Source organism: Bactrocera dorsalis, chromosome 4 (assembly GCF_023373825.1).
Source record: "Bactrocera dorsalis isolate Fly_Bdor chromosome 4, ASM2337382v1, whole genome shotgun sequence".
NCBI lineage: Eukaryota > Metazoa > Arthropoda > Insecta > Diptera > Tephritidae > Bactrocera > Bactrocera dorsalis.
The window spans coordinates 2,163,620-2,183,462 of NC_064306.1; the positions used below are offsets into that span (position 1 = coordinate 2,163,620).

At 35.4% G+C, this 19,843-nt stretch overlaps 1 protein-coding gene across 4 annotated transcripts in view; it reads right to left on the bottom strand.

Annotated features, from left to right (window-relative positions):
• Positions 1-19,843, bottom strand: part of LOC105226142 (uncharacterized) — a 270,787-nt gene that overhangs the window by 15,414 nt on the left and 235,530 nt on the right. For 3 of the 4 annotated variants that reach the window (XM_049455824.1, XM_049455825.1, XM_049455822.1), the window contains one exon: positions 8,159-8,175. The gene's annotated coding sequence lies outside the window, so the exon portion shown is untranslated. Of the gene's footprint in view, positions 1-8,154; positions 8,176-19,843 lie in introns of all 4 variants that reach the window. The other variant, XM_049455823.1, reaches the window with a different exon arrangement.

A 19,843-nucleotide genomic window follows, 5' to 3' on the forward strand; every position in this document is an offset into this window, starting at 1 on the left:
AAATTTAATTAAAAAAAAAAATTAAATAAAATTTAAAGACAACATTAAAAATAAAAAATTAAAAGTAAAAAACGAAATAATAATTATAAACATCAAATAAAAAAATACCGAAATAATTATAAAAAATTAAGTTACAAAATAAAAACTAAAAATAAAAATTAAAAAAAAAAATTTAATTAAAATTAATTTTTTTAAATATTTCTGTTGAGTTAATTTATTTGATTTAAATTTAATTTTTAAATATTTATTTTATATACTTTACTTATGATATTTGGGCGTATGTACATATACTTTTATTTTAAAGAATAAATAAAAAGTAATTTTAAAAAATTTAAAAGACATATGTATGTAGTTGGAAAAAAATTGTAAACAAAAAAAAAATTGAAGAATTTAAATAAAACAAAAAATTAGGTTATAAAAATTAATAGCAATTATAAAAGTATTTGAAAAAATTAAATTATATTATATTAAAATAAAAATATTAACAAAAAAATTAATAATAATACATACCTAAAAAAATTTAGGAAAATTGAAAAAAAAAAATGGTTGAAAATAAATTATAAACAAAAAATGTACTTTTTGTAAAAATCTGAAAAAGTAAGGTACACATATAAAAAAGATGTATAAAAGAATTTAAATTTTCGCAAAATAAAATGAATAACAGTAAAAATAATTAAAAAATCTTGAAACCCTCAAAAACTTTTTTCGAACATGAGAAAGCTTTTTGCGCCAGCACTCGCATATCATTTTTCGACAACCACAGGCGTTTTGCATCAATCATGCGCATTATTTGCCTACACTTTTTGCGCAAAATCTTTTATTGTTCTACTGCGCAAGTCGGTCACAGCAGTTGTGGCACAAATCACGATTGAAGACCACTCATTAAAGCACCGTTAGCTGCGGTTATGCGCTATACAAATTGAGTGGCGATAAAAGTAATTGAAAATGAGGTGTGAGAATATGACGACGAAAGAACAAGGAAAAGCGCAAATGAAGCCATAAGTGATCTACTTGGCGATTAATTTTTGATTAACGGGAGAATTTCTTAATTAAATTTTATACTTTACTTTGAATATTTGTGAAAGCAGCAGAGGAATTGGTGGTTAACCGCAATGGGAACATTAATGAGTATGCTGAACAGTGCGAATAAGGCTCACTTCATTTTCAAAAACCCAAAATTTCAGCACAAACGAGATTATCGTTTCTCTATTTCAAAATTACGAACCGCGCTTTACATAGTATGTAGAACTTCAGAAGTATGTACACATATTTTTGGCAGAAAAGCAACGTTATAAGTACCGCACAGAGATAGCTTCTAGGAAATGCTAACTTTCTAGACGCCCTTTCTTTCGTAAGAAGCTGTCAACAGAGATTTAAAGCTAAACTCACATGGCTTAGTAAAAAATCCCTCACCAAAATAACAAAATTATGCATGTTTATAATAATCTAGCAATTTTTTCAGAGTTTAAATGCTTATTTACAAATTTCAATGGCAAAACAACGATTTCATAAACCATATGAGAAGTACTGAGATGAACAGCTGATCGAATGAAATGTAAAGCACTTACTGTGTATCGCCTAAAAATAGGCAAACAAGCTCGTCATGCACTAAACTTCTTACAAGCTTTTCAAATAAGGTTTTCACTGCTGCTCGTTTTCAAAATTCAAAAAGTAAGATTTTGACTGAGGCATGACTCAAATATATTTTCAGTTGCTGCAACACAATTCGCCATATGTTTTTAATTTCTGCTATTTTTAAGCAGTATATTTAGTATAATTCGAAAATATGCACTTTGCTAATATTCACACCGTTATTTCTCAAATTATAAACACTTTTCGAGCAAACCGAACTAGTTTGCAGAATTATGCCTGATCACTGAAGCACACACTCGCACCTTTCGCTAAATCTTCACCAACGACTAAACCAACTGTTTGGCCGACTCGTGCCGTTAACGAATGGCAGCGGTACAAATTAGCAAGCGCGTTTGACTATTCGCCTGACCGCGAGAAAAAACAAGCAGCAGCAAGGAAACACAGAACTAGAGAACGAGCACGAGAACCAGTTCAGATCATTGATCTTTAACGTGGCGCGCAGAACAAAAAGCACAAACAAACTACGCGTAAGCCGTAAACCCCGCAGCTTCGACTGCGTCAGCGCACACGCACCGCGACAAACTGCTTCGTGTAGTTAAAAGTTCAACTTTTTTACTGCAAGATCATATGAAACTCGGAGCTCGCCGTGTTTTTATTTGAAAGAGCATACGTCTGCGCTGGATCGCCATAGCCGGCGTCTGTATGTGCGGACGAAACGTGTTTACGCGACTAAATGGTTCAATTCTCGTTGATTTTTGGTTTAAAGTCAGTTTGGTAAGCTGATCTACAGCTGATCTGGCGAGTGATCTTGCGCACAAGTACCCGGTTTAAGCGTTTAGCGGCTTTATTGCCTTGCCGATTGCCTTTCCCAGTTGCGCGTGGTGATATTATTATCGACAGGAAGCGTTAACTGTTTACTTTCGAATTTACGTATTTTTCCCCCACTCAACTTCAAGTGCCATAGCTACCGTTCTAAGTGCGCCTAACGGTGCATCATCGGCTCTAACAGATCAGCATACATGTGGGTTTAATTACAATTTAACCGTTTTGTAATTTACTTGCGCGAATGTGGTCGTAAACACCGAGAATTCCAAATAAATTTGTGCGATAAGCGAGCCAACGCATGCGACGCAACCGAGTTCAAAGCGTTTGTCGCATGAGTAGCCTCGATCTGCTGGCATTTTATGGCGCGTAATCAACGAATTGCAAATAAAAAAGGCGAGTAAATATATATGAAATTTGAATTCTGCGAATTATGCCAACTACTGCCGCTTTTAATTGCACATTTTCTATGCTTGAAAGTCACTGGGTGCCGGCTCCAGACGCTACGCGCGTTCGCCATGCACGATCGCCGCCATATTTGCAATATGATCCATGGCATGTCAGTTTTGACACGATCAGTTGCCGCAATTGTACAGCTAGTCGGGCTGGCAAGGGTGCAGGCGGTCGCAGTGTGGCCTGGCTGTAAGTGAATTGTGTCTGCGCTGGTTCCTGCTGGCTGTGGCAGTGTTGCAAGATCGGCTGTGGCGGCAATGTTTGATTTCTTCCCCACTTCGTTTTGGCCTTTTTATACTAGTACACGATATAGCATGCCATAAATGTGCAAACGGCGACGATCGTGCAACATGCAACGTGAAAAAGATGAGTAAACACATATTGCAAAATGAAAGAATAAAATTGCGTCTCGAAGAAATGTGATACAAGCTTGCCGGTCTGCAGGAATCGCATGCTGGCTGAGGGATCATTGATCACAATGCGATCTACAGATGCGAGTAGATACATTGTAGATGCCGTGACCATGGAAGTGAGGAAGTTGTTGGCCTTTCGATTGTGGAGAAGCCAAAACAGTATGAGAGCAATCGCTACTTTGACTTGCGAAACGAAGAAAATTATCTTGCGAGTTTATGTGAGGATCATTAAAAATGCGTACACCCAGTAGATGATGGGAGTCATAAAATACAGTTTTTAATGAATTAAGACAAATGGTGAAGACAAGCCAATAAGTTGCATATCCAAAAGCGCACTGCTGAACAACTGATCCTCAAGTGGTCTTGAAATAACATTATTGAAAGGATTCATAGAAAGAAGGCAACTGGAGATATGTATCTTCAGCTAACAGTCACAAATCGATGCCCGATTAGCGCTGTATAATTCTTATGAAAAAAATTCATAAGCTAAACTCTTGAACTGATCGCGAGTGATATGCGTGTAGTGATCTCTGAGCTTAAAGGGTATTGAGGACCAGCTGTGCGAATTGGTTAGGGAATTCAGGCCTACAGTTCGTCTGTTACTCATTTTCTTCGCCAATATTATGCACTTAGAGGTACTGCCGCTACACTTTTCGCTCGGTTGCCTGCTGCCCGTCGCACTGATCGTGCATAATTGGCAGCCAGCCGTCAGAGTGAAGGCAGCCAATCAACCCAATCAAAAGTTGACTGTAATTATTGGTTATCAGCCAGCTTATTTTGCTTACAAAACAAATAAAAAAAGCATAATGCGGGGTTTGTAAAAACGGCTTGGCGCAATTTGGCTTGCCACTAAACGCAATACGCGTAATTTGCTGACAAGATCGCATGCAAGGATCACTTGATTTGCCTGCTCATTGCGGCGTAACAGACGAGCCACTCTAAAATGCGTCTTGCAGGCCATACGACTGTGGGAAGGCAAGCGCTCGTTATGCACACTGTAATTTGCAGGCCTGTGATATTTACTTTATTTGCACAGCTGCACGATCGGTGCTGCTGCATCTTCGCAATTAAGTGAGTGGTTGCGGGAAAAATTAAACGCGTTGCAGTGTATAAATGAAGAAAAAAGGCTGACTGAATTTCACGCTTATAAAAATTAATTTTTTGGGTTTTCGGCGCATTCATATCGATCGACGCAACACGAGCACTGAGTCATGATCACGTTTGCCGACTGTTAGTTTTTCAAAGCGTGTATTTGTGTTCGTCTCGCTTACAAATTTCTTTAGTTTTTCCCTTAAAATTTCTTTGTTTACACAGCCTCCATAGTGCTGAGTCATTCTTGCTTTGTGTATGTGTGTGTGGCGTAAATTGCACGATCACCTTGCTGAAAAGTATTATTCAGCTGTGTTTCGGGAATTTCTTCATCATTCGCTTTGCTTATTTTTAGCCCGCTTGATTCTTTTTTATTTGTTCGCTGATCATGCCTTTATCGATCATCTTTCCGCAGATATTTTTGCGGGCTCTGAAGCTGCGCGGCGGATCGAATTTGATGCGATCAGTTGATCAGCAAACAATGCTGAGTCAATTGGACGCAACTTGTTTGGTTTTATTTTTATTTTTGGCCGTTTTTTTGCTTTGTAAGCTTTAGCATTTCCTTATTTGCGGTTTGGCTCAAACAAATTGGTTTTGGCTGGCGGTTTTTTGATTGATTGTTTGTTGAACTCAGCCCAATTGTGGTTGTCTTCAGAATTTCTCCACCAATTGTGGTGATAAAATGCTTATTGGCATAAAGGTTTGGAATTGTTTTACTCACAAAAAAGTTTTAAAGAAATATTTTTTTTTTATAAATTTCGTGAAAATTAAAAAAAAAATATTTTTTTTATTAAATTTAGTTGAAATTTGCTAATTTTGCATGAAAATTAGAAAGAGTCATAAGTATGTTATAAAGAAATAAATTGTAAGAGTTCAAAAATAATTTAATTAAAAATTTTATTAATTTAATTAATTTAGCTTTAAATAATTATTTTTGAATATTATGTTTCTTTAATTAAAAGTTTTATTAAACAATTTTTTTTAATTATAACTAGTTTTAATAAAACAAGTAGTCTAATTAAATTGTTAATTAAAAATCAAAATTTTGGAAAAATAATTAGAATTAAGGATTAATTGATTAAATTTTTATTTAAAAATAAAATTAAAATTAATTTAATTTAAATAAATAAGTTGTCATTTGTTATGAATTTTATAATTTTGAAAAATAAAATTAATCAAAAAATAGAATAAAATATACTTAATTTAATTTAAATAAAAAATTGGAATAGAAAATAATATTAATATTTAATTTAAAAAAAAAAATGCTGTAAATTAATTTAATTTTTTAATAAAATTATTCAAAATATAAAATAAAATATACTTAATTAACAATAATTTAACTTAATTTCAATAAAAAATAAAATAATAATATTAAATAAAAAGTACTATAAATAAACTTTTTTTTTAATTTATACAATTATTGAATAAAATAAAATTTAAAAAATTGAGAGTTTTAAACATTATTTCAATTGCAATTTTGAAAAAAAAAAAATTATTTAAAAAAAATATTTAATTTAATTTAAATAAAAAACAACAAGAAATTAATTTAATTTAAAAAAAAAAAATTATATTAACAATTCAATAAAAATATATTATAAATAAAAAATATTTTTTTAATTTCTAGAACTTTTTGATAAAAAAAAGGTGAACATTTTTCAAAAATGGTAAATTTTTAAAAATAAAATTAATTAACAATAAAATTAATCAACAATTAATTAAAAAAAAAATAATAATTTATATGGATTGTTTTTTTGAAAAAAAAGATTAATTTTTTTTTTTATTTTTCCAATTTTTGTTTATTATACTTATAATAATATTTTTCAAAATTATGCCACATTTTAGTTTTTTTGAAATTTTATTAACTTTTAATATTTATTTTTGATGCAGCGTCAGTCAAACGTGAAATTTATGCTCTTTTCCTGCATTCAAATTACCATTTAATTAACATGCAATGCAAATATTAGTTAACGGCACACAAACATGCATAAATAACTGTATGTATTGGTATATAAATTTATATATGCATATGCGTATGTATATGTATGTGCTATGTAAGTATATAATATAAACAAATACTTGCAGCAAGTGCTTTGTCCACTTAATTGCATAATTATTATGTCAATGTCATTTGTTGAAAAGCAAAAACAAACAAGCAACGTACCGGCGATACAACAAATATGGCGTATCAATATGTGGTGGCGGCGGCGAGCGCGAGCAGCGCGAATTCGCGATTAAAATTTACAACTTCCGGTGCACGCATGCAACATATTTGTTGTTTTTGTGGCACTTACAGTGGTTTGCTTGCGTATTTGTGTGACTGGAATTTATTAAATAATAAAGCTGCAACAACAACAACCGCGAGAGATATGCAAATTCAATAAAATATAAATAATATTTGCGTGATTTAAACTCGTTTTGAACCTGAACCTGAGCGCACGAAGCGCTTGTGGTCGATAACGCTGGCTGCGTTGGTTGCGGTCGCTGATAACGGTGAGCCGCTGGCTTGTGAAAAACAGACAGTTAAGTTTCCACTGCATTACTTTTAATTGTTGTTGTTGTTGCTTTATTTAGTCGCTGCTGTCATTGCTGCGCGCCCCATTAAAACGCTCCCATATCGCGGCTGCCAAGCGTTTTTCTTCCGCTATCGCTGCCGCTGAGCATGTCATTTCACGGGAAGTGCAAAGCATTGCAAACACACACACACACACACACGCGCGCGCGCATACACACCGAAATCCAATTTGCATTTTTTCCAGCATTTCGAAAGTCATTGCTGGCATATGTATGCGCCCAACGCTCGCGGCAAACTAACGAAACGACGAAAAATATGCAACGCTGTTTGCGAAAAGCGAAAAAAAGTTGCAATAAAAATATTTATAAATACTTGTAAAAGCAGCAAACAAACGAAAAACGCGGAGCAAAAAATAGTGCAGCGCGAAATCAACGAGGAAGCAGGCAGCAGGTTAGCGGCGCAGCAGCGCAGCGCGGCGGCCGCAGGCCAAGTGAAAATCTAATATAAATGCAACACTGCATAAATGCGTTTTTCGCACACACACACACTCACATACATGCATACAAGTATGCAAATATAAATAAAAAGCACAAACACATGCGCACACTCATGTGCAAAAGTTTGCGCGCATAGCAGCGCACATCCGCTTGCCGTGCGTGTTGCATAGTTGTGTTGCAAATAAAAATTGTTCCGTCCATTTGACTTTTTATTTTGTGTGCGCTTTATTTATTTGCCTTGTTTTTGTAAAAAATATTGCTTTCCACCATAAAAGCAGAAAAAAGTCTCTAATCGAATATGAAATGCCCAAACTGGCATTCGAAAATAAATCTAAAATGAATTTTTAATTTCAAATTTCGCGCTTAGGCATGACAACTGCAACAATAACAACAGCAACAACAACTTTCACGTAAAACGTCAATGAAATTTTTTCGACTGTTGCACGAAATCGCCATGAATAATGGACGGCGCCACATGCAACAATGCAAAAGTTCGCAATTGCAGACAGAAATGCATTAAAATTTTTGGAATCGCACATATAACGGTGCGTGTAAATAGTTAATGTATAATTATGCACATTGCTGGGGAAATTAATTTGCGAAAATTAAAAGTTCAAATGATAATTGCAAGTGAAATATGCGCTTTGCAGCATTCGAGCGCAATTTACAAGCCGCAGTACCGTTATTTGAGGTGAGCAGCTAATTATGCATAGTCAAAAATATTTTGGAAAAATATTCATATACAAAAGGTAATTAATAATTCTTGGAAACTTACTTACTTTAATTGATGATTTCGCTGAAAATAGAAAAAACAGATTTTCTTAGAAAAATTATTATAATGTGTGAATTTAACAAAAAAAAATATATTGAGAACTTTGTATTAAAAAAATATTAAGAATTGTCAGTATAAATAACCATAAAATTAAAAATATATTTTATTTTATAATAATACAATATAATGTAAATATAATATAGTATAATACATAATAATATACAATTTTCATTTTAACTTTTTTTTTAAGATTTATATAGTTTTAAGTATTGAAAATAATTTTTAAGAATTTTTTTGATCAGAAATCTATGAAAAGCATGAAAAAACGTTAACTTCAGTTGCACCCAAGCTAGAATAATCCTCACTTATAAAACAGTTTATTTTGTTGGTTCGGTTTATATGGCAGCCATATGCAATAGTGATCCCATATTGGCCGTTCCGACAAATGAGCAGCGCCTTAGTGAGAAAAGAACGTGTGCAAAATTTCAGATCGATATCTCAAAAAGTGAGGGACTAGTTCGCACAGAGGGTGGAGGGAGCTCGTAAAGGCTCCACTTGGTAAGAAGCTTGTATGCGTCCACAGAGCGGCTCTAATTGGCATCCGTGGACATTACTGGCAGGTGCATTGCTGTAAATTGTGCTTTACGGTTAAGGGAAGGTTATATGTAGCGGTCCGACACGCCAAAAATCTCTACTTCTGCAAAAACATTCCTGAAAACTTTGATAGCTGCGTCTCTTTGATCACATACCGAAAAAAGGGATATGCGGATAGGAAAGAGCCACTGGATAAGAGGCGGAGTGAGCCCTTTTACGAATGAAGCTAAGGTTGGAAGGGAGTTTTCAGTAAGCAGCTTTCCGTAAGCTTTTGGCCACCGGACCGCTGAGTGACTTTGCCAAAACTAACATTGGTCATCTCAACCAATTAGTGCTGTGATGAAAGCGCTTCGACGATTTGTAAGGATCTTATGATAAACTATTTGGTAGTTTCAGCTAACACAACGGATCAGCGTTTTGAGCAGTTGAAGTAGGATTCTGCAAAACATTTTGGCGGGCCCAAAATCAACCAACATCTTAGGTAAAATTCAAGATTTTTCTTAAAAGGCCGGCATTCTGTCAACATTTTGATATTTTGCGACCTGGAAAAGGATTAAAGGAAATAAAAATCATAAAAAAAATATTTTTGGTTTTCAAATTTCCTTGGGAAATAAACCATCAAAAATTCACCACACAATAACTTAATTAACCGCCTTGCGCTGCCAACGCATTAAATCCAGCGGATTTTACGTTGGCTGACAACCGCGCCTTAGCCTCCCATGCGAGCGCGTCTTCGTAGTCAACACAGCCAGCTCTGGCTACTTTTCAAGCGCTGCTGCAGTAAACCGCAAATCAAACGGGCTTAAGTGTGTGCGGCCTATTTTCACAAAAGGCCATTTTCCTGCATTTTTTCATCCGTTGGCTTCTTAAAGCAAAACCAATAGCAATCAACTGAGCCACCGCACTTCCCTGTTGTTGTTGCGGTTGCATGTTTTTCCACGTCTTCTTTGTAGGCTACTGTTAAGCAGCACATTAAGCCAGTAAGTTTAATTAGCGTCAGAGGCAACAAAACCGTACAGCCGACCGAGCGGCCTACAACACACACACACACACACACAGGCGCGCACTCACACTCACATTCGGCTCACACATTTGCTCGCTGCACTTGTACTTGTCTCAACTGAAAAATTTCCAATTTGCCCTTTGACACTTGGCCTAATTGGATTTGCAGTTGCCACTCGTACCAGTCCGTCTGTCCGTCGGCTTGGCAATGCCCATATAAGCTCCATGCAGTGACCATGGCCAACTGTTGCTGTGTAACTGCTAATGCTACCCCTGCTCTTGCTTTGCTTGTGGTTGTTGCCATTGTTGCGGCGAACGTATCTAATTTTTCTTCAAAGCAGGCTGGTCGTTATGGTTTCTTTCCGTCGCCGGCAATAATGAGCTGCAACGCAAGGAAAGCTGGGGCACTGGCACTCCATTAAGGACGGGGAAATGATTGCGGAATTAAAAAGAGAGAAAAGTGCAGGGCTACGTATGGTTTCTGTTGAAGATTCGAGAATACAGTTGTAAGCTCTCAGCGGAGAAGATGACAATTTAACTGAAAATTTTCGAAAATATTCGAGTAACTAGAGTGTTTTGGAAAAAGCGCTTCTTTAAAGTTCACGTTCGAAGAGAGAGGTTATAGATCCAATCCTTAGCTCTGTGAAAAGCCAGGGAATTTGAGATAAAATTAACTATTTTGTGCAATAAGAGGAAGAATATCCGTTGGACTCACGAATGTTAAGTCTTTGAACTGAATACCTTGGACAAGAACAGTCTTGAGTTTGTCACCAATTAACAGGTCTTCCGTTTGGCTTTAGACCATGGAATAAAGCATGAAAGACCGGAGCAAACCAGGAGCATTTATACAACTTGCCTTAGAAGATCCACTTGCATTTGAAGGCCGATAGAACAAAGCATGGAAGACCGAAGTGAACCAGGAGCATTCGCATAGCCTCTTCTGTTATTTTTCAGCCTCAAGAAAATCTAAGTAGAGAAGAATATTGATCCACATTCACTATCTCAAGAGTTTGACTTGATAAAAGTCTGTACAGAAACCTACAAACCCACTACAATAACAAAGCAGTAAGTATGAAAGTTTAATTGAAATCATAGAATCGTGAGTGAGTATGTTGCCTAAGCTGAGTTTCTTATTTGGCTCTTCATACTCTCTTCACTTAACACTTGTTGTGAAGGCCTTTAGTGAGCTCTAACAAGTCGTAAATATATCGGAAAGCTGTCCAGACTCAAAGTCTATATATTAATCACTCGCCTAATGCTGTCTAATTTAATTTATCACAACTTCAACTACTTTTCTCTATAATTAAGTGCTCACTTTACGGATTAACTGTTGACTAATTAATGAAAAAAAAAACATTTGTACGTAAGGCGGGAAAATACACACGTCTCTTTCATTGCTGGTTATTGTGACACGGCCAGATACTTGTATACATGCGCCGATAGGTGTTCCGCCAGCATTGACACTTCATTAAAAATAATCACACTTGTCAATTAAAGAAAATGTTGCACGTACTAAAACAAACTCGCGGCGACAGCAGGCGGACACCGACTTCAATAACTTTGGCTGTGACTGCGGCGGCGACGGTGACGTCGACCGACACGGCCAACCTGGCGAGACAGAAGCTTTACGATGCGCCATAAACGAACACATAAGTCTAGAAATGGGCACGTAAGTGCGCGCGGCTGTACTTAACACAACAGCGGGCCACTTAATGGGCCACAAAAAGTATGAAGTAGGCAAAATGAGGAGCAGCGCCACACAACGACGTGTCTATGTCTCGGCTGGTGCCAAATATTTAGAGACGCGTTGCAGCTAAGATTCATCGCCGCGAGAAGCAACAAGGAAATTAGAATTTGCGAGGCGCTGAGTACATTCAACTTTCATACGAGCGCTGAGCGTACACGACAGTACTTATGAAAAGTATGTAGACACGTATGTCGTTAAAAGGCCCTGCGGATAAGCGCGCGTATTGAGCAACAGTGCGATGGGCGCAATACATTTGTCAGTGCAAATGTACTTCTGCAAGCGCTCGTGGGTACATTGCCTCGCGTTCGTCGCTTGATTGGTTTGATTGTCGTCGGTTGGGTATTTTCTTTTCTACTTTGCATAGACAGGCTAGGTTGGCTAGGTAGAAATGGCGTGTGTGCTCGTTAAATTTTAACATAAAAAATATTTCGCTTAACAACACGATGCGAGTACTTGTCTATTATGAATATTAGAATTTCAATTATGCCGTTATGAGAAGTACACAGACAGTGATGTGTACTTTTAGGGTAGAATGATAGGTAAAATATAAACAAAAATTAAATTTTATAGCATTTGAAGCTTTTGAAGCAAATCTGCGATGGCAATATTCTATCTCTGTACAACACTTTTCCCGAGAATTCGCACGTTCAGTTATATAAATATGTACATACTGTAGCCCTTACTTCTCAGTAAATAGCATAAATCTAGCGCAGTAACTGCAAATACTCGAAATTTTTGAAATTGTCATTTTTTAGTATATTTCTTAAGCGAACAATACTAAAGTGAAAATCAAAACTAGTCCCAAAATATTTTGGGATCCCGAATATATAAACTCTAGTCCCGAAATTTGTTATTCCGAATAAAAACAAAACTCTAGTCTTGAAATAAACAAAATTTCCTACAAAAGTTTCTGATCAATAATATATGTATATTTCGGGATCCCGAAAATTAAAATTTCAATCCCGATTATAAAAACTCTAGTCTTGAAATAAACAAAATTTCCAACAAAAGTTTCTGATCAAAATTACGAAATATTGCGGGATCCCGAAAATTAAAATTCCCATCCCGAAAAATATGTAAACAAAATTAAAATATAGTGGCATTGGAAGCTTCTAGAAAATTTGTCGGTAGCAATATTCTATCTCTCAACTACTAGGAATTATGACGCTCAGACTGCCATTGTACTGTACGTCGTTTTAATTTCAGGTATATTATATTTATTGAATTTTCATTTATAATATTTCAAAAAAAAAAAAATAATTATTAATTATCTCGTTCAATAAATTTTTATAAATGCACAGGATGCAGAAAATTTGTGGTAAATTTTGTACTCAGAAAACCCCAGCTTAAATTTTAGCTATAAACTTTCCTTCGTACTATAAAAAGGAAATAGAGAGGATGTCAAATCATTACATAAAATCAGGTTATACTGTTTTTATCCAAAATCAAACTCAATCTGCACAAAAAGTTGCATAAAAAGTTTAAACTCGCCATATTTCCCATTCGTTGAAATGGAGCAAGCATACTTTTAGGCGATTACCATCACCGCAATACTCATTTTCATTTATTTACACATATGCTTGCCGGCGCCAAGCAATTTCCAGCTCCAAACAGCACTCACATGCTTGCCACAGCCACACAAAATTACTGCTCTTACGTGCCACACTGCCGCCACTTACGGCGCTGCACAGCAGCTCCGCGCTAGCCCTTCACCCCGCCGCAGCACTGCATACTCCCTTCAATGGTCGGTGCTCAATTCCAAAGCCAAAACCTAACGCTGGCACTCCAATCAATGTCGATCAAAGCAAATTTCTATTGGCGGCGACAACACCAATATTGCTGCTGCCTGCTGCTGATGTCTGCCGATGTTTTTCCTTTACTTTTGTTGTTGTTTTTGTTGGATTTCCGGCTTTTTGTTGTCCTTCACTCTACAAGTGTGCTTGTTATTATTGTTATTGCACAGCAAACTGTTGGCGTGTTTGCCGCTTCATTGTCGCACTCGTCCTGCTCACCTCTCCGCTCATCCCCCTTTATTCACTACTACTCTACTTACCCACTGCTCCTTCGCATATTTGACTGCCTAACAGCAATTTCGATTGGCTTGTGTCACTCGCTGGTTTGTACAGAATTTGCGAATTTGATTTTCTTGTCACGTTGTCAATGTCGTCGTACGCGCCGACGGTGCTGACGACAGTGTTGGCTTACAAGCAGTCAGCAGCCAGAAGGAGTAGCTGAAGACGGTTGTAGCTGTGGCAAGCAGCAAAGGAGCAGCAGTCCAACTCGCTGTGGGCCAAACGTGGCCACAAAGTTTCGAACTGTAATGAGCGAATGGAGTGACTTGGCGATCTTCTGCCCATTTGCAGTCAAAGCAAGTCGGTTGGTGTGGGGTGGGTAGCAAGACGTTCGAAGGGTTCTGCTGGAGGGTTTTCGAAGTCTACAGACAATTGCTGGTTGCTGTTGCTGCAGCAGCATATCACGACTATTGACTTTGAAGCTGAATGCAATCAAGAATGCTGTAGGTACAGCGGCTGCCAGAGGCCTGACTGCTTATGCCACCGAGCCTGCCTGCCTGTCGCTTTATGAGCCATGTTGCCTACTTGGCACTTGCATACGCTCGTTCAGTGGGAATGTCATCTTGCATGCAAAATGCATTTGAACGGCAAAAGATGAAATGAATAAAATTTAATATTCGTATTTAGTGGCGGCTGAGCGAGCGAGAGAGAAAAGATGCAGAAGCGGAAGAAGCTGATGCAGTCAATGATTGGAGATTGACTGACATCAGGCAAGACTGCGGCTTTGCAAGAGCGTAGATAGCTAGGGAAAATATAAGGAAAGCACAAAGCAACTGTTGAATGGGGTCCGAACTAGAGTTTTGGAATCCCGAAATGCGGTATTTCCGCGTGATAAAGAAGAAAGTAAATTTTAATATGATTATAATCGACATAAAGCAAATTATTAATGAATGCCGAAAATTTTCGGGATCCCGTTACATTCTTTCATCAGTCCCGAAACCGTCTTTTGCGCAAAATGTTGCAATAATATGTAATACGACTATAATCAAAACAAAAATTATTCTTGATAAATCCCGAAAAATTTCGGGATTCCGTTACAAATATTCAGCAGTCCCGAAATCGCTTTTTGCGCAAAATGTTGCAGTATGTGATCTTCTGGCCTAAATATAACGGCATATTGCATTTGTTGGCGACTACTACCACTGCGGCTGCCGCACTGCCTCGGCAATCGAGTTTAGCAAATCATAGTTGAAGTCGTTGATTTAGTGCAATGGCGCGTTAAAATACTATGCTCGTGCATAGTAGATATGTTTGACTATTAAAAAGAATTTCCAATTTCCTTGCCGAAATTGCCAACTACAAGTACACAGTGCAGCGGAATGCTCAGAGCCACAGCAAAGCAAGCCAAGCGGCAGCTACCAGTGGCGATTGCAGGTGGGCTGTTGAGAGCTTTATAGATATTAATTTTTAATTTGTAATTTCAACGGCACTAAATTTGTTAAATTGCAGTGTAATTGAGTATGGATGCACATACACAAACACACACAGAGTTGCATTTAAATGGCTACGGCTGAGTGGAATTCATTGTGGATGCTGCAAATTAGGTCGATTTGGCGCCTTAATGGGGTGCTGCGGGAGGGAAAAAGGGGTTTGAAGGAATCGTGAGCTTGGGATATGAATAGTTAGAATAACAATAAATGCATATATGAAAATTAGAAGCACCTCATGGCATTGGCGAAGACGAACAAAGTTAAAGTTACATAGTAGAAGGCGGTGAAAAGATTACAAATGTAATGAATTTTTCGTTGTTCGGAAAAAATTAAATTTTTGATACGAGAATATATGTGAAATGTGTATTTTTTAAATTGTTTGAAAATTTTTAAAAAAATAATTTGTATAAACTCAAAAAAAAAAATTATTTTTTTTTACAATTTTTTTGTTTTTTAATTTTTTAAATTTTTTGTTTTTGGATACAAATCAATTGACGAAAACGAAAAAATAGTTATGAACAAATAATGCAAAAATTTATAAAAAAAAATATTTTTTAAAATAAAAACATTTTTAATTTTTTTAATACATTTTTTCAATAAAAATGAAAGATAAGAAATTAAAAAAAAATTTAAAATTTATAAATTTTTTGAATAAAAATTAATTGAAAATTAAACAATAAAAAATAAATTGAAAATTAAATGCAAAACTGCTAAACAGCAAAGTTGACTCCAAAAAAGAAACTCTGAAACTTTTATTTCGCTTTTATAGCCAGACTTTATACATAGCCATTAATATAATATGGCACATACGTATGTACATATGTATAAACCCATAAAAACCGACATAATTTCATATAACGCGATATTTTTCGTCTATCTACTAGACTACTATCAGCAACTGTCGCTTTGAATTTATGCCAGTTCATTTTAATTGCAAAGAATAATAAAAAAGCTCAAAGCTCAATTTTTTTGCAATGAAATATAAAAATGAAAAAGTCAAAAAAAAAGTATGGGTCAATAATAAAATAATAGTGCAACTAGCAACATTTTGAAACTGGCTTTGAAAAAGAGTTGTTCGGTTTTGAAAAGTTTCAAAAAGTTGGAAAAGTTTTGTTTTGCAAAAGAGCAGAATGAGCAAGGCTGCACAAAGTCAAGCATGTAAGTATGTATTATGCCAATTTGAGTGGCATTATTTATATGCAGAAAAGTAGTTAAATAGAAAAAAAGAACAGAAAACCAAATAGAAAATAAAATAAAGTAGAGCATAAACGGCATGAAAAGTGCAAAATGACAGAAATTTTAAATTTGCAGCAGTTGGCTGCAAAAGTCAACCGCAATGTTGGCAAACGGGACTGTTGGTTGGCACACTAAGTGCTGGCAGGTAGCCCTGTAGGAAATTTTACTTAGTACTAGCGAAAGCACCAATATTGCTTGTAAATGTAAGAGAAATTTTTGCAAGGTGAAGGTATAAATATGTGAGCTCATATGTTTCTCTGAATTTCAGCTATGCGATGTAACAAAATTATAAAAAAATGTTAAATTTTAGTGTTTTTTATGTTTTAGTACATATTTTAGAACAATTTCTACACATATTTGAAATTTTTAAATTATTTATATGTTGGCATAAGCATTGCCATGGTTAAATATTTTTTTAGAACTTTTTAGTACACATTTAGTATATAGTTTGACCTTTAATAGAATAAGTATGGACAAACTAAACAAATTTTTAGTACTTTTTGCCACAATTTTAGAACCAATTATTGACTGTTTGAAACCTTTGATGTATTGACATTGTTAGCACACATTTTCTAACTCTTTTATATTACTATAAACTTTGCTAAGCTAAAATATTTATTTTAGTACTTTTTGGTACCAATTTAGTACTCATTTTTGAAACTTTTAAGCACTGCCAAGCTAACATTGTTTTTTAGTACTTTGTGAAAAAACTCTGATACGAATTATTGAACCCTTTAAACCCTTGATATATTGAAATCAGCATTCACGGGCTAAAATATTCTTTTTTGTACTTTTTAGTAAATAGTTAGTACACATTTTCTTTTCTCTTTTACATTGAAATAAGCTTTGGCAAGCTAAAATATTTATTTTAGTGTTTTTTGTTAAAATTCTAGAACAAATTGTTTAACCTTTCAGCACGGGCAAGCTATAATGTTTTTTTTTAGTACTTTTTAGTACAATTTTAGTACACATACTTTAACCTTTTGAACATTGGATCTACCGACATAAGCGTTGACATGCGATTATAATGTTTATTAGTACTTCAGTAAAGTTTTTAGTACCACTTTCCTCAATTTGCAATTTTTCCTATATGATAATCGATGCAGTCACAAATTTGTTTAACTTAAAGGTTTCTGTGCAAAATAAATTTGTCTGCCTAATTTTACTTGCTTTTTAGTACACTATTTAGAACTGATACTAGATTTTTTGCTTTCATCTTAATAATTTTAACATTTTTCCAAATATTTTCCAGAGAAAACTGCTGAAACTCAAAACTTTTGCCAGTAAACTGGAACATATTTTTTGACACTTGTAAAGCGAATCTGTACACCTAATTTTTAGTACTATCTCTTACTAATTTTAGTTCAGTATTTACTTAGTTTTGCTTGTACGGTTTTAATGCCGTGTCATTACAATTTTAATATGCTATATTTTATAGCAGATTATTTGACTATTGGTACACAGTCTAGCTATAAAATTTTCACCTTGAAGTAATTTTCTAATTTTGTAATTTTTTAATAATTTAATTTATTTTTTCCTACAGGGTTTCTTCCGTTATATCTGTGACAGTGGTTTACGTGTTAGAACCAGGCAAAAACAAGAGTGCGCAAATTGGCTCAAGGTTTTCCAACGCCCATTGGCAGAAAATGAAAGTGAAAAAGTGTAGTTGGAATTATTATGGAAAAAATTGCATTAAAAAATGCGAGGCATAAAAAATGCAAATGCTCATAACAAAATAAAAGTGCAAGTGAGCGCAGGCAAATGTCGCGGCGTTGACTGTGTGTTGTTAGTGTTATTTGCATATTTAAAGCAAATGTGCAGAGGTTACATAATAAAAATTATTTTTTATTTATTTAGAACGAGGTGTTGTAGCGAGAGGAAAAGGCGAGCAGAGTGAAAAAATCAAGTATTGTGAGGAAAATCGTGCAAAAAATGCAATAATAGCTGCGAATTGTGTCGCCACGCCGATACTGTCACGCTCTAACGCTGACAGCTGACACGCGACATGCGACACGCGCCGATCGGTCAAAGTTAAATGCAAAACTGCAATGCATATGGTTGCTGTTGTTGTAGTGCGGCTAAAAAATGCTGCAGTGTGGCGGGGTATTAGTTGATTGGGTGGGTGTCTTTGCTTGGGGTTATGTGGGCTTTGTGGCGCTGCTTGTCGCCACGAAAAGTGTACGGTGTGGCAAGTATGCAGTTCTTAGAAGGGTCATATAGGCGAGTTTTGTATTTTATTAAATGCTTGGCATTTTTTTCTTAATTTAATATATTTATAAATATTTTATATGTATGTAATTCATGCAATCACGTATATATTATTTAATAAATGTATATTTTTTAATATATTAATATAATTTTCATTATGGCACATCATTTGCCAATTTTGCTGTCAACATAAATTCTTATCAATATTTAACCAGCTTAGAGTCGTAAAATAATAAAAAATATTATTATATTTCAACGAGTAGTATATGCTTGGATACATACATATTTACTAACCACATTAGAGACTTTTAATTTTTGTGGTCTGCGATGGTTATCAAATTTAAATGCATATCGTAATTGATCGGCTTGTGGTTATTGGCAAACACACACAAATGTCGAGTGTAGAATTTGTGTTTGTATATTAAAAAGTCGTTTAGGAATTGTTAAAGCGTAAAATGGCTTCATGGATTATGAGCAGAAGAAAAGAAAAAAAATTAAACAAAAGGTTAAAATATTGGATAGTCGAAAAAGTCTTTGCTGAAACGAAATGAAATCGAACCATTTCTGAAGCGAATGGCAACAGGAGATGAAAAGTGGATCAAATACGACAATAATGTGCCAAAAAGATCATGGTACAAGCGTTGTAAAGCTCAACAAATGGTCGCAAAGCCAGGATTGACGCCTCGAAAGGTTGTGCTGAGTGTTTGGTGGGATTGGAAAGGATTCATCCACTATGAGCTGCTCCAGCCTGGTTGAACGATTGATTCTACATTTTACTGTCAACAACTGATGAGATTGAAGCAAGCAATCGAAAAAAACGGCCAGTTGATCAACAGATAGGGCTTCGTCTTCCTTCAGGACGCTAGACCACAGTTAGCTTTGATGACTCAGCAAAAACAAGCAGAGCTTGGCTGAGAAGTTTTGCTGCATTAACCATATAGCCCTCACCTTGCACCATCGGACTATCATTTGTTTCGGTCAATGCAGAACTCTCTTAATGGAGTAAAGTTGGCTTCAAGAGAAGCCTGTGAAAATTACTTGTCGCAGTTTTTCGCCGAGAAACCAGAAAAGTTTTGCACTGATGGAATAATATCTCTAGCGGAAAAATGGCAAAAAGCGGTGGACCAAAATGTTAGTTGAAGTTTCAGTAGAAAAACGAAAAAACTTTTTCGACTCAATAAAAAGGCAATATCATGAAAAAATTATATACATTATACATAAGTGGTTTCTTTAATCACAATATGCACCTGTGTGTATAATATTACAAAGGCTTTTCTTTTTGGAAAATTGCAGTTAATTGCACACATTGTCATGAAAACTGAGCAAACTGATTTGTGGCTTCAATGACTTTTTAAAAATATATTTAAAAAGGCGGATTACACTAAATAATCGCAGCTTTTTGT